The sequence below is a fragment of the Panthera uncia genome (genome assembly GCF_023721935.1).
Source record: "Panthera uncia isolate 11264 chromosome C1 unlocalized genomic scaffold, Puncia_PCG_1.0 HiC_scaffold_4, whole genome shotgun sequence".
Taxonomy (NCBI): domain Eukaryota; kingdom Metazoa; phylum Chordata; class Mammalia; order Carnivora; family Felidae; genus Panthera; species Panthera uncia.
Window position 1 is genome coordinate 78,146,168 of NW_026057585.1, and position 15,639 is coordinate 78,161,806.

The window sequence follows — 15,639 nt, forward strand, 5'->3', positions numbered from 1 at the left end:
CTGAGGAAGACTGAAGAGAATGGAGGCTTGATTTAGTCCCCTTCATACAGTTCCCTAGCCTCAGGTGGAGAAAAATTGCTCTAATGGAGTTCATGATAGCTGAGAGACAATCAGGTAAATACAAAGAAGTTGCCTCCTGAAGGTCATTCCCACCCAGCAAGAAACATTGAAATGCAAATGAGCAATTCCTAAAGTCATAGGATAAAAAGAGACCATTTGTGACTTTTGCATGTCACTTGGTAGCTGTTTTGAAACTGAGAAGTTTCTTAATCTGTCACATTTTGCTGAAAACTGTGGAATCGCTGGAAGTATCCATGTTTGTCCTTGCTTAGGCCTCTTCACTTCTGCGTAGGAAAGAGGAAAGGACAAAAGAATGTATATTTCAGATGGAATTTTTAAAACATGTCAGATCTTTTAGTTCCATGTTTAGAACAAAAAGGAAATCAAAAGAGAAACCACAAAAAGAGATTGTTTTAGAGAATATGGGTACATGAAAGGTCTGGTGGTTTCCACCTGTTTTATTGGCAGTAGAATATTCCCTTCTAATAAAATCTGAGCTTAAAATGGAGTTGCTAAATTTGAAGTGGAGATGGGGAACCCATAAACCACTCACCCATCCTTCCCCTTGCCCTCTCTCTTCTTCTTTCATGACACTTCCCACCATTAGAGAAATGTGGCATTTCTCAAGACACATCTGAAGGCCATTTGATTCAGTCCAACACCACATTTTAAAGATGGAGTCACTGAGGTTCAGAAACTTGTGTGAGATCACACAAACGATTCATAACAGCGTCAGGACTGGAACAAGCATCTTGACCTCAAGTCTAGCACTGTCTATCATATCAGATTATTTCTGGAAGTATTGGGAATATATTGGGTCTTGAACCATAGACAGGATTTGTGCATTGCAGATAATATACAAGCATATCATGAATGTTCAGTGCTAGCATCCATATAGGAGGAGAAAAGAGAAAACCAACACTTAGTGAGCACTGCAAAGTTAATCATATCGTGCTTATTTTACAGAGGGATTTACAGAGGTTAAGTGACCACTACATGGTCATTCATCAGAGAAGCCAAGCCAGAATCCAAAGGTTTTTTCTTTCTAGCTTATTCCAATATATCATGAACTAGAGATTGCATATTGGTTGCCTTGCAGACAAATCTTCCCCATAGACATGTATTTGGTTTGCATCACATATAGCTATGTGATCTTGGTCAAGTAACTTGCTCTATGCCTCAGTATCCTCCTCTGTAAAATGCATTGTTGGGAGAATTAGTTAATATCTTTAAATCTCTTAGAACCCTTTGGTTCCTAGCACTAGAAGAGTATATTATTTTATACATTCTACATTTTTAAATTTTTTAATTATTTGCCAACATTTAAAATGGGATTATGTCATGTACAAATCCAATCTTCTGACTTCTCAAAAAAAAAGTAAAATATAATAGTATAATACTTTAACAAATATCAAGCTGATTCATTTTAATTTTTTTCTTTAAATCATGTTCTATCCTAGACTCTGGCCTGAAGTAGAGCTCTGAGACTTATTTCCATAATCAGGAGAGAGTAGAATAGGCTTAGTGGAGAGAAAAAGAATTTGCTAAATTTCCTTAATTCCATTTAACTTATAAAATTTGGTACATAGTAAGAATCTCATTTCTCCCCAGACTCCAGAGGAGATGCTCCTTTCATCTAGGACAGCTAAGCCATGAAAATGTGACATACGAAAGTAAAAGAAAAGCCTGGCTCTTAGTTAAATGGCAGAAGGAATAAGAAGGAAAAGAGAGGCAGTGATTGAAAGACACACACCTCTGTCTTTCTACTCTAGCATTTCCGAATAGAAAGCATTTTTGCTTTGCTTCTGTTTGGAATTCCAGGTAAAGATGATTTGCAGACTATATCCACACCCACAGGCAAGCAGCTACATTACTTTAGTAAAAGTAATGGCCTTGTGTAGTTGGGAAGAGAAAGAAAGCCTGCATTTAGCCCCTCAGAGTGCCTTTTAGTTAGGGGTGAATCCATATTTTGTGGGTATTAAAGCTTATGTGATGAGGACAGGGAGGAAATTTTTAAAGAACTAGAACACAACTTCTTCCATATACAAAATTAGACCCAGAATCTTGGAAGAAGTTCTACAAGTGAGTGGCCCTTATCCCCACTGAGGTATAGAATGTATCTAGAAGTTCCCACATATCCTGTGGAGACATAGGGAAGATAGCCAAGAGACTAACTGACAACTCTAGGGGGAAGTAGCTCTGTAGAGCTCACTGGACCTAGAACAAAAAGTAGTAACAACCAGACTTCAGAAAGAGTTGTGGTTCCTCCAGACAATTAGCAAGCTTAGAGAGGCCAGGCTACAAGATACACCACTCACTGACCAATAGGTTGCTGAACATCTAGACAAGTCAAAGTATAGCACAAGGACACCAAATAGATCCAAGGTTTCAGGCTTCCTCAACACATTAACACTTCATACATGTGGACGCCATCTTAGGGATATGTGCAAAGAGCAGCTATAAAAGACTTGGAGTTTCTTCCCCAAAGAAGTTATTACCTAGAGGAATTCTATCCATTAGATTCAAATATGTTTTAATGAAAATCAGACATTTATATCTATTAGGTAAAATCTGAGGATGTTCAGAAGAAAGTAAGACAGGGAGTTGGGACAAAAAGTGGAGGAGGACTACTTTAGTTGGTTGGTTGGTTAGTTAGTTAGTTAGTTGGCTGGTTAGTTTCTGAAGAACTCTTAAACTCTGGTTGTGAGAACCTGAACAAATAGAACAAATAGAGTTTAGTGTCCCCTCTTGTGGGATGCTACTTGTAGAGGAACATCATCCTTCTTTCCCTACTACCTGGTGGGATACTTTCAAGAATTACACAATTATGAGGCTTATGGAAGGATCTTCATTTTCCTCCTCATTAACCTCTGCCTTCTCCCTGGGGTAGGAGGAGGAACATCAATGTTCTGCTCTCTGTCCCTTGCTGCCCCCTTGGATTTCTTAATGCCATAGGAAACTGTCTTCCTAGATAGAAATGATCCACCCTATATAGATTTTCATGTGCCCTTGCTGGTTTCTGGGGCATTGTTAACTGATTCAAAACTCAAAAGAAAACAGATTTTACATTATACAGAATAGGTGTTCTCTGACAGCCACTGAATGACCTTTGGCCAGTCCCCTTACATTTATGGTCCTCAGTGTTCTCACAATGTTAAATGATTAGAATACCTTAGGTAGGGCCTCACTGGCAGCTCCAATTACCTGGTAATGGCTGCTGGGGGCATTGTATAGAAAACATCCATTGAATCACATGTAGGTTCAATAACTTATTAGTGGTATCTAACACAGATGAGGTGTAGAAGCTATATCACGCATCATGCCATCCCTTGGCTGAATCTATTATGTCCAATTCTAGATTTATTTGCTTCTGTCATCTTTTATGACTGCTATTGAGAACTATCCCAATTTAATTTCACTGTGTTTTTTAATTTTTTTTAATGTTTATCTTTATTTTTTAGAGAGAGAGACAGAGTAGAAGTGGTGTGAGAGAAAAGGAGACACAGAATCTGAAGCAGGCTCCAGACTCTAAGCTGTCAGCACAGAGTCTGATGCAGGGCTTGAACTCATGGACCCCAAGATCACGACCTGAGCCAAAGTCGGACACTAAACTGACTGAGCCACACAGGTGCCCCAGGATAAGTTCCTAGATGTAGAATTCCTGAGACAAAGGTTATAGCTTTATAGCCATGTAGCTAGATTGTCTTCCAGAAATTATCAGTTACACTTTCACCAGCAGTGATTGCTTACTGCAGACTCCCATCCTATTACTATATTTTTTTCATAATTAAAATATAAGTAATATACATAAAAGTGCACAAATTATAAATATATAGCTGAATAAACTTTTAAAATTGTAGTGAAATACACACAGTATAAAATTTTTCATCTTTTTTTAAAAGTTTATTTATCTTGAGAGAGAGAGAGAGAGTGAGCAGGGTAGGGGCAGAGAGAGAGAGGGAGTGAGAGAGAATCACAAGCAGGCTCCACACTCCCAGCACATAGCCAAATGTGGAGCTTGAACTCACAAACCATGAGATCATGACCTGAGCTGAAATCCAGAGTCCGACGCTTAACTGACCGAGCCACCCAGGCATGCCTAAAATTTATCATCTTATCATTTTTTTAAGTAGGCTTCATGCCCAGCACAGAGCCCAATGTGGGGCTTGAACTCATGACTCTGAGAGCAAGACCTGAGCTGAGATTGCAAGTCAAATGCTTAACCTTCTGAGTCACCCAGTCACCCCCATCTTACCATTTTTAAGTGTACAATTCATTGACATTAAGGACGTTCAAATAGTTCTGAAACCATCAACACCATCCAATTCAGGAATTCTTTATTGAGTATAGGAAATTCTTTATTGGGTACAGAAGATGCTATACCCTATAAACAATAACTCCTCATTGCTTGATGAATTTTTAAAACATCAAACCAGCTCCAAGGTCAATAAATAAAATATTACCAATGTCCCTGAAGCCCCCCTAAGTGTCTCCTTTTAGTAACTAAACCCACACACAAGGTGTTGACTTCTGGCTGGGTTCTGTTTCTAACTATGATGATTTGATAAAATGGTGTCTTACTGTTAACTTAATTTTTTTGAATTATTTAAAGAAGCTGAACTCTTTAAAATATGACTCTTGACCATTTGTATTTCTTCTTTAGGAATTGGTATCACATCATCTTATTTAATCCTCACAAAAACCTGGTGAGATAAAATCAACAAAGCCAAGAGTTAGTTCTTGGAAAAGATCAACAAAATTGACAAACCTTTAGCTAGATTGACCAAGAAAAACAAGATTAGGCTCAAACAACTAAAATCAGAAATGAATGTGGAGACATAACTACCAATTCTACAGGAATAAAAAGGATCATAAAAGAGTGAACAATTATCTGCCAACAAATTGGATAATCTAGCTGAAATGGACAAATTGCTACCAAGACTAAATAATGAATAGAAAATCTGATAGAATGCCTGCCTGGACTCAGTCAGTAGAGCGTGTGACTCTTGATCTCAAGTATGGGTTCAAGCCCTGTGTTGGGTGTGGACATTACTTAAAAATAAAATATTTAGGGGTGCCTTGATGGCTCAGTTGGTTAAAAGTCGGACTCTTGGTTTCAGCCCAGGTCATGATCTCATGGTTCATGAGTTTAAGCCCCATGTAGGGCTCTGGGCTGACATCATGGAGCCCACTTGGGATTAGCTCTCTCCCTCTCTTTCTGCCCCTCGCCTGCTCACAAGCTCTCTCTTGAAATAAAGAAATAAACAGTTTTTAAAAATAAGTAAATGAAATACGGGCACCTGAGTGGCTCAGTCAGTTTGGCGTCCAACTCTTGATTTTGGCTCAGGTCATTATTTCACAGTCTGTGAGATCAAGCCCCAAGTCAGGCTCTGTGCTGACAGTACAGAACCTGCTTAAGATTCTCTCTCCCCCTCTCTTTCTCGGCCCCTCCCTCCCCCTGCTTGTGCTCTCTCTGTCTCTCAAAACAAATGAATAAACTTAAAAAGAATAGAAACAAAGAAAGGCCCAGGACCTGATGTCATCACTGGTGAATTCCACCAAACATTTAAGAACTAATATCTGTTCTGTTCAAATTCTTCCAAAAAATTGAAAAGGAAAGACTACTTCCTAACTCATTGTATTAGGTTAGCATTGCCCTGATTCCCAAGCCAAAGACACTACAAAAAAAGAAAGCTATAGATCATTATCCCTTATGAACACTGAAGCAAAAATCCTCAACAAAAATACAAGTAAACTGAATTCAACTGCATGTTAACAGGATTATGTGTATGACCAAGTGAGATTTATTTCTGAAATGCAGCGATGGTTCAACGTATGAAATCAATCAATGTAATAGATCACATTAATAGAATGAAGGAAAAAGAACCACGTGATCATATCAACTGATACAGAAAAAGCATTTGACAAATAAAATACCCTTTCATGATAAAAACACTCAACAATCTAAGAATAGAAGGACACTATCCCAACATAACAAAGGCTGCATATGAAAACCCACAGCAAACATCATACTCAATGGTAAAAGACTAAAACATTTTCCTCAAAGATCAGAAACATAGCAAGCATCCCCACTTTTACTACTTATATACAATGTAGTGATGGAAATCATAGAGCAATTAGGCAAGAAAAAAAATCAAAAGCATCCAAATTGGAAAGGAAGTTCTTTGTTCACAGATGATATGATCTTATTTGTAGAAAACCCTAAAGATTCCACAAATAATTGTTAGACAAATGAGTCAATTTAGCAAAGTAACAGGATACAAAGTCAACATGCAAAAATAAGTTGCATTTCTATATACTAATACTGGACAATATGAAAAGGAAATTACATTATACATATAATTCCATTTAAAATAGCATCAAAAAGAATATAATACCTAAAAATCAATTTAACCAAGGAAGTAAAAGACTTGTACAATGAAAACTACAAAACATTTCTGAAAGAAATTAAATAAGACACAAATAAATGGACACACATCCCACATTCATGGATTTAATGTCTTAATATTGTTAAGATGTCAATATTATCCAAAGTGATGTACAGATTCAGTGCAATCCCTATCAAAAGTTTCATACATAGTTAGTATGCAGAACTAGAATAATCCAACCTAAAATTCATATAGCATCTTCAAGGGACCCCAAATAGCCAAAAGAGACTTGAAAAAGTAAATCAAACCTGGAGGACTCATACTGTCTGGTTTTAAAACTTATTATGAAGCTACAATAATTAAAATAGTGGGGTACTGGGACAAATCAGACATATAGAACAATGAAATAGATTGGAGAGCTCAGAAAGAAACCTCCATATATGATTGAGGGTGTGCCAAGACCGTTCAATGGGAAAAGGACAGTCTTTTCAACAAATGGTGTTGAGAAACCTGTATAACTACACACAGAGGAATGAAGTTGGACCCTTACCTTATAACCATATACACAAATTTGGATCAAAATGGACCAAAGATCTAAATGCAAGAACTAAAACTATAAAACTCTTAGAATAAAACGTAAGGGAAATTTTTCATGACAATAGATTTGGAATCATTTTTTAGATATGACACCAAAAGGATAGCCAACAAAAGAAAAAAATAGCTAAGTTGGAGTTCATCAAAATTAAGACTTGTGGGGGAGCCTGGGTGTTTCAGTTAGTTAAGAGTCCAACTCTTGATCTCAGCTCAGGTCATGATATCACTGTTCATGAGATCAAGCCCCAAGATGGGCTCAGCACTGGCAGCATGGAGTCTGCTTGTGATTCTCTCTCTCTCTCTTTCTCTCTGCCCCTTTCTCTCTCACATTCTCTGTTTCTCTGAAAAAATAAAAAAATAAAACTTGGGACACCTGGGTGGCTCAATCAGTTAAGTGTCCAGCTTTGGCTCAGGTCATGATCTGAATTTGGTGAATTTAAGCACCACATCAGGTTTTCTGTTGTCAGCATGGAGCCCACTTAGGATCCTCTGTCCCCCTCTCTTTCTGCCCCTCCTCCACTCACATGTGATCTCTCTCTCTCTCTATCTCAAAAATAAACATTAAAAACATTTTTTAAGTAAATAAAAATAAATAATAAAACTTAAAAAATTTAAAAAAACAAAATCAAAATCAAAATCAAACAAACAAAAAACCTTGTGCATCAAAGGCTATCAACAGACTGAAAAGGCAACCCACAGAATGGGATAAAATATTTGCAAATCATATATCTGATAAGTGATGGATATCCAGAATATATAAAGAACTCTTACAACTCAACAACAACAACAACAAAAAACAACCAATTAAAAAATGAGCAAAGGTCTTGAACAGACAATTCTCCAAAGAAGATAAATGGCCAATAAGCTTAAGAATAGGTGCTCAGCATCACTAGTCATTGGAATATGTAAATCAAAAACGCAATAAAATACCACTTTACCCACATTAGGATGGCTATTATAAAAACAAAACAAAACAAAACAGAAAATGAATATTGGTGAGGATATGGAGAAAATGGAACACCTGTACATTGCTGGTGAGAATGTAAATGATGCAGCCATTGTGGAAAAGTGTTTGGCAGGTAATTCCTCAAAAAATTAAACATAGAATTACCATATGATCCAGCATATATGCTTCTGGATATATACCCAAAAGAAGTGAAAGCAGGGGCTTAAACAGATATTTGTATACCTGCGTTCAGAACATTATTCATAATACCAAAAAAGTGAAAGCAACCTAAGTGTCCATCAACAGATAAAAAACATGTAGTACATCCACATAATGGAATAGTCATCAGCCTTTAAAAGGAAGGAAATTTTGACACACATCACAACATGGATGAATCTTGAAGAACAATACTATGTGAAAAAAAGCCATTCACCGAAGGACAAATATTGTATGATTCTACCTATATAAGATATCAAGAATAGGCCCATTCATACAAACAGGAAATAGAAGTGTAGATGCAAGAGGCTAGGGGAGAAGAGAACCAACACTTAGTATTTAATGGGTACAATGCTTTGGTTGGGAAAGATAAAAAAAAGTTAAGGAGCTGGATGATGGTGATGGTTGCAGAACAGTTTTAGATGTATTTAATGCTATAAAACTGTACACTTTAAAATCATTAAGCTGAGCCTGGGTATCTCAGTCAGTTAAGCGTGCAACTCTTGATTTCAACTCAGGTCATGATTTCACGATTTGTGAGTTTGAGCCCTGCATTGGGCTCCTTGATGATGGTGGGGAGCTTGCTTGGGATTCTTTTTCTCTCCCTATCTCTCTGCCCCTCCCCTGCTCATGCTCTCTCTCTCTCAAAAAATAAATGCACTAAATAAATAAATAAATAAATAAATAAATAAATAAATATTTTTTTAAAGTTTATTTATTTTTGAGACAGAGAGAGACAGAGCATGAATGGGGGAGGGTCAGAGAGAGAGAGGGAGACACAGAATCTGAAACAGGCTCCAGGCTCTGAGCTGTCAGCACAGAGCCCAACGCGGGGCTTGAACTCACGAACCGCGAGATCATGACCTGACCCAAAGTCAGACCCTTAACCGACTGAGCCACCCAGGCACCCCAATAAATAAAAATTTTAAAATGAGGAGCACCTGGCTGGCTCAGTCAGTGTACCACTGCAACTGTTCAACTTGGGAGTTGTGAGCTCAAGCCCCACATTGGGTGTAGAGATTACTAAAAAATACAATCTTTTTAAAAAATCTGTAAAATGATAAATTTATGTTATGTATATTTTACCACCACCACCACCACAACAACAAGGTATACAACTTTTGCATTTTGTACATGAGAAAAATTAAGCTCTATCAAAAGTAAGTGACTTTACACAGCTGGGAAGTAAAAATGGTATTTAAATTCGAAGATTGGGCATCTGGGTAGCTCAGTTGTTTGACCATCTGACTCTTGATTTCAGCTCAGGTCCTGACCCCAGAGTCCTGGGATTGAGCCCTGCATCAGGCTCTGCACATGTGAAGCCTGCTCAAGCATATCTCTCTCTCTCTCTCCCCCTCTGCCCCTCTCCCCTGCTTGCTCTCTCTCTAAAATAAATAAATAAATAAATAAATAAATAAATTCAAGACTTTTTAACATCAACACTTATATTCTTTCCACTAAATCTTTGTTTGTTTTGTTTTTAAGGTAAAATTTAGGTATAATAAATATAGGTATATTAAATATAATAAATATAATAAATTTAGGAATAAATGCATAGATCTAAAGTGTACAATTTAACAAATTTTGGTTTTTTTAATTTTTTTTTAATGTTTATTCATTTTTTTGAAAGACAGAGAGACAGCAAGCTGAGGAGGGGCAGAGAGAGAGACACACACACAGAGAATCTGGAGCAGGTTCAAGGCTCTGAGCTGTTAGCACAGAGCCTGATGCAGGGCTCAAACTCACGAACTCTGAGATCATGACCTGAGCCGAAGTCCGCAGCTTAACCAACTGAGCCACACAGGTGCCCCAATTTAATGAATTTTGATAAATTCATATACCTGTGTAACCACCACCCCAATCAAGATAAAGCACATTTCCCCTAGAGAGTGCCCTCATGCCCCCTTCCACTCAACTCCTATCCCCTTTAGACAACCATTATTTTGATTTCTATCACCATGGATTAGCTTTATCTTTGTTTTTCAATGTCTTATAAATGGAATTATTCAGATACACTCTTTTGTGTCTCACGCTTTGGCTCAACACAATGTTTTTTTTTTTTTTTATGTTTATTTTTTGAGAGAGACAGAGAGTAAGAGCAGGAGAGGAAGAGAAAGAGAAGGGGACAGAGGATCTGAAGCAGGCTCTGTGCTGACAGCAGAGAGCCTGATGCGGGGCTCAAATTGACAAACTGTGAGATCATGACCAGAGCCAAAGGCAGACACTCAAATGGCTGAGCCACCCAGGCACCCCTCAACACAATGGTTTTGATGTTCATCTACACTGTTGCTTACGTCAGTAATTCACTCTTCTATTGCTGAATTACATTCCATTTGTGAGAATGCCACAATTTGTTTATTCTTTCTATTATTGATGAACATTTCAATTGTTTCCAGTTGTTGACTCTTACAAATAAAACTACTATGAACACTTTTTCACACGTCTTTGTGTGGGCATATTTTCATTTCTCATCTCATGTGATTTACTTCAGTCAATGAGACAGTAAAAAACTTCATTCAACCAATTGAACAATTGCTTATGTGGTTTCTCTTCTTCTCTTTTTATTTTATTTTATTTTTTTTTAATTTTTTTAACGTTTATTTATTTATTTTTGAGACAGAGAGAGAGCGAGCATGAATGGGGGAGGGTCAGAGAGAGAGGGAGACACAGAATCCGAAACAGGCTCCAGGCTCTGAGCTGTCAGCACAGAGCCCGACGCGGGGCTTGAACTCATGGACTGCGAGATCATGACCTGAGCCGAAGTCGGCCGCTTAACCGACTGAGCCACCCAGGCGCCCCTCTCTTCTTCTCTTTAACATTGACACTACCATGACAACAAACACAGCTAGCCTGCTGGGAGATGAGAGACCGTGTGGAGTGGAGCCAAGTCCATTCTAGACTAACCAACCCCCAGCAAACCCAGCAAGTATTTATGGATTCATGAACAAGTTCAGGTGAGATTAGCCTTTCCCAGCCCAGGTCGAAGAACTGCCCAGGTGGCCAACAGAGTCATAATAAATAAACGGTGGTTCCTTTAAACCACTGAGTTTTGGAAAGGTTTATTAAATAGAATTCTTGTGGTAATAGCTAATTTACACACATTTGTACCAGTTTTCTACTGCTGCATAATAAATTGTGTGGACTAAACACAAATTTAATATCTCATAGTTTCTGTAGGTCAGAAATCTGGGCATGGGTTAGCTGGGTCCTCTGTTCTGTTCTTATCAAGCTGAAATCAAGGTATCATCTAGAACTTCAATCTCATCTTTGGCTTGGAATCCTCTTCCAAGCTCATTGGTTATTGGCTGAATTTCAATTCCTTTGTCATAGGACTGAGGCCCTTGGTTTGTAGAGGCCATCCACCATTTCCTACCACATGGCTCTCTCTAAGACCTGGCAGTTTTCTTCTTCAAGGTCAACAGATGAGCATCTGATGTTTCAAATCTCTGTGACTTCTTCTATCTGTGACATCTAGGCCCCTTCATAAAAAGTCAAGCTGATTAATCAGGCCCACCCAAGGCTATCTCCCTTTTGATTACCTTAAAGTCAACTGATTAGGGACCTCATTATATCTCTAAAATGTCCTTACTGCTGCTGTATAAAATAACTTAATCACAAAACTATATCCTATCATATTACAGGTCCCACCTATAACTTAAGGGGATGGGATCTTATAGAGTGTGTACACCAGGGGATGGAAATCTTGGGAGCCAATTTAGAACCCAAGATATATAAATCATTTTTAAAGGTAAAAAAATCTATTTATTAAGCAATTAAAATAAATATTAAGCAATGAAATAGATTCATGTATTATATAATGATATAACTTACATAATAATTTATAAGTTATTATTTTCTTAAGTTTATTTATTTAAGTAATCTCTACACTGAAAGGGGAGCTCAAACTCATGACCCTGAGATCAGGAGTTGCATGCTCCTCTGATGGAGGCATCCAGGCACCTCAATAATTTATAATTTATAATAGGTTATAATATATAATAAGAGATTATAATATATAACATATATCATTATATAATAGTAAAAATAAAATCATAATATGGTATATATTATAATCATAATGTTATAGATCATATTGTATAATTGTAATTATATATCATATGTTATACATTATAATATATTGTATATAATATATGTGAATATACGAATCTGTTTCATTGCTTAACATTTATTTTCATTGCTTAATAAATAGATTTCTTTACGTTTAAAAATTATTTGTATACTTGAGGTCTAAGCTGGCTCTCAAGTTTTCCATCCTCCTGTTTACACACTCTATAGTATCAATTAAGTTATAGGTGGGACCCATAAATATGATGGGATATAGTTTTGTAATTAAGTTATTTTATACAGCAGGGGCGCCTGGGTGGCTCAGTCGGTTAAGCGTCTGACTTCAGCTCAGGTCATGATCTCGTGGTTCATGAGTTCAAGCCCCACATCGGGCTCTGTGCTGTCAGCTCAGAGCCTGGAGCCTGTTTTGGATTCTGTGTCTCCCTCTCTCTCTGCTCTTCCCCCACTTGTGCTCTGTCTCTCTCTGTCTCTCAAAAATAAATAGAAACTTCAAAAAAAAATTTTTTTTAAGTTATTTTATACAGCAGCAGTAAGGAGATTTATATGCCATAATATAATATAAATATATACCATTATATGGTATATTACATTATATGTCTTATATATTATAATATATAAGAGCATATAATATATACCATTATATATAATGGTTTGTGTATATAATGTGTACTATGTAATATACCATACTAACTTTCAAATAAACAGCTCTTAGAAGGTTAATATCTTTGTCCATAAAATGTAATTAATTGTATTCAATATTCAAGTAATTATATTCAACTCATCAAAGAAAGAAGACTTGATGTGGTTAGTGGAGTAAGGGAGCAAGGAAGTTACTTTTTAGGAGGTACATTCTCTTGTTGACCATTTTCACCAGTTTTTCCACCTTTTCAGGCTCATGGTTATCTTGCACTTAAATTGAGCTTAAAAATAAATTTATAACATGGAAAAACACTCCTAGAGTAAAATAAAGGCTACATACAAAAGTGCTTTGAAAAATGAAAATGACTTAATAGAGAACACACAGAGGGCTGCAGGAGGGAGGAGGACAGGTGGATGGGTTAAATGGGTGATGGGGATTAGGGAGGGCACTTCTTGTGATAAGCACTAGGTGTTATACGTTAAGTGTTGAATTACTAAATTCTATTCCTGAAACTAATATTACATTATATGTTAACTAACTGGAATTTAAATAAAAACTTGAAAAGTGCCTGGGTAGCTCAGTGGGTTAAGTGTCTGACTCTTGGTTTCGGCTCAGGTCATGACCTCACCATTTGTGAGTTTGAGCCTCGCGTTGGGCTCTTTGCTGCAGGTGCGGAGCCTGCTTGGGATTCTCTCTCTCATTCTGTTTCTGCCTTTCCCACCCTCAAAATAAATAAATAAACTTAAAAAAAAATTTTTGGTCTGTTTTTTTTTTTTTTTCAACGTTTTTTTATTTATTTTTGGGACAGAGAGAGACAGAGCATGAACGGGGGAGGGGCAGAGAGAGAGGGAGACACAGAATCCGAAACAGGCTCCAGGCTCCGAGCCATCAGCCCAGAGCCTGACGCGGGGCTCGAACTCACGGACCGCGAGATCGTGACCTGGCTGAAGTCGGACGCTTAACCGACTGCGCCACCCAGGCGCCCCCAAAAAAAATTTTTAAATATGGAGTGCCTGGGTGGCTCAGTAGGTTGAGTGTCAGACTCTTGATTTCAGCTCAGGTCATGATCTCACAGTTCATAAGTTCGAGCCCTGCATTTGAGCTCTGTGCTGACAGTGCAGAGCCTGCTTGGGGTTCTCTCTCTTTCTCTCTCTCTCTCTTTCTCTCTCTCTCTCTCTCTCTCTCTCCTCCCCCCATGATCTCTCTTTCAAAGTAAATAAATATGCTTTAAGAAAAAAATAAGTAAATACATACATACATACACACATACATACTGGGGAAAAAAAAGAAAAATGTAGATGACATATACAAACAACTACTGCAGGATCCTAAAAGATACCTCATTTTTCTCACTTGGTATCCATATGCAAAAGAAAAAAAAAATTGTGTTCATCTAAATCTGGAGCACAATTCAAATTTTTTCAAATGATATTCTCTGAGTAAATCTATTGTGCCAAGTAAAGTGGTGTCTTTGCCCAAAACTACAGCATTGAAAAATTATGGTATAAAAATAGATTATATTTTTACTATTTTTTAAGTGAAAAACTTGTCATACTGAAGAAAAAGTAGAACAGTTTTTATGGCAAACGCTCACTAAGTGAATGATCATTACACGAGGTAAATCCGTACTCCTTCCTTAACTCCAGAGCTAAAGTCCTTATTGGCAATTTGCTGACTGATGTGTCTCATGTCCAATCAATATGACAGTTGAGCTGCCCTAGTGTAAACAACTGTGTGTCTGACGAAGGCTGTAGATATATCATCTAATTTAAATCTCATTACTAGATACTGAGGGAGAAAGTGATGTTTGAAAGGTGAAGTAACTTGCTCAAGGTCATACGGCTAGGAATTAACAGAGTTGGTATTTGAATCCAAGTTTGTTCAAGTCCAAAGCCTGTTCTCTTAGCTGCTTCCTCTGCCAGTCAAAGCCTGGCATTTGGTATATGAGGGGAAAAACGTTCTTGGAGTACAAGACCAGCTTTCATTCAAGTCCAGCCTCTGCCACTTCAGAGCTGTTCAGGGTTATGCAAGATTCATCACTTCAATAGGCTATTTTATTACTATAAAATAGGGATAGTAATTCCTACCTCTTATAGTTTTGTTTGTTTGTTGTTTGTTTGAATTCAAGAGACTATGTTTGTGAAAATATATTTAGCAGCTTTTAGTAAATTATAAGTGATAGGAGCATCTAGGCCTAACACTCACTGTCTCTTACCCCTCTCCCCACTGCCACCCATAAACCTCTCCTTTTGCTTTTCTTCAGGGTTATGGCACCACCAATCATTCTGTCTGGGAAACCAAATCATCTTTTTAAAAATTTTTTTCTTAATTTTCAAATTTTATTTGAGATAGAGAGAGTGAGCAAGCAGGGGACAGGGCCAGAGGGAAAGAAAGAGAATCTCAAGCAGGTTCCACGCTCAGCATAGAGCCCGACGTTGGGTTCAAACCATGACCCTGGGACCATGACCCTAGTGGAAATCAAGAGTGGGACACAATTGACTGAGCCACCCAGGTGCCCCTATATCATCTTTAATTCTTCTTTGTCTTTCCTTTTAGCCCTATCACCACCCAAACCCTCAAAATCAAATCAATTATCAAGACCAATTGATTCCACTTTGGCAATATTTATCTTATTCGTCCATTTTGCTGTAAGATCCTCACCAATTGTTGTTGGAACTATTTTACTTTTTAAATTACTTATGTAAAAA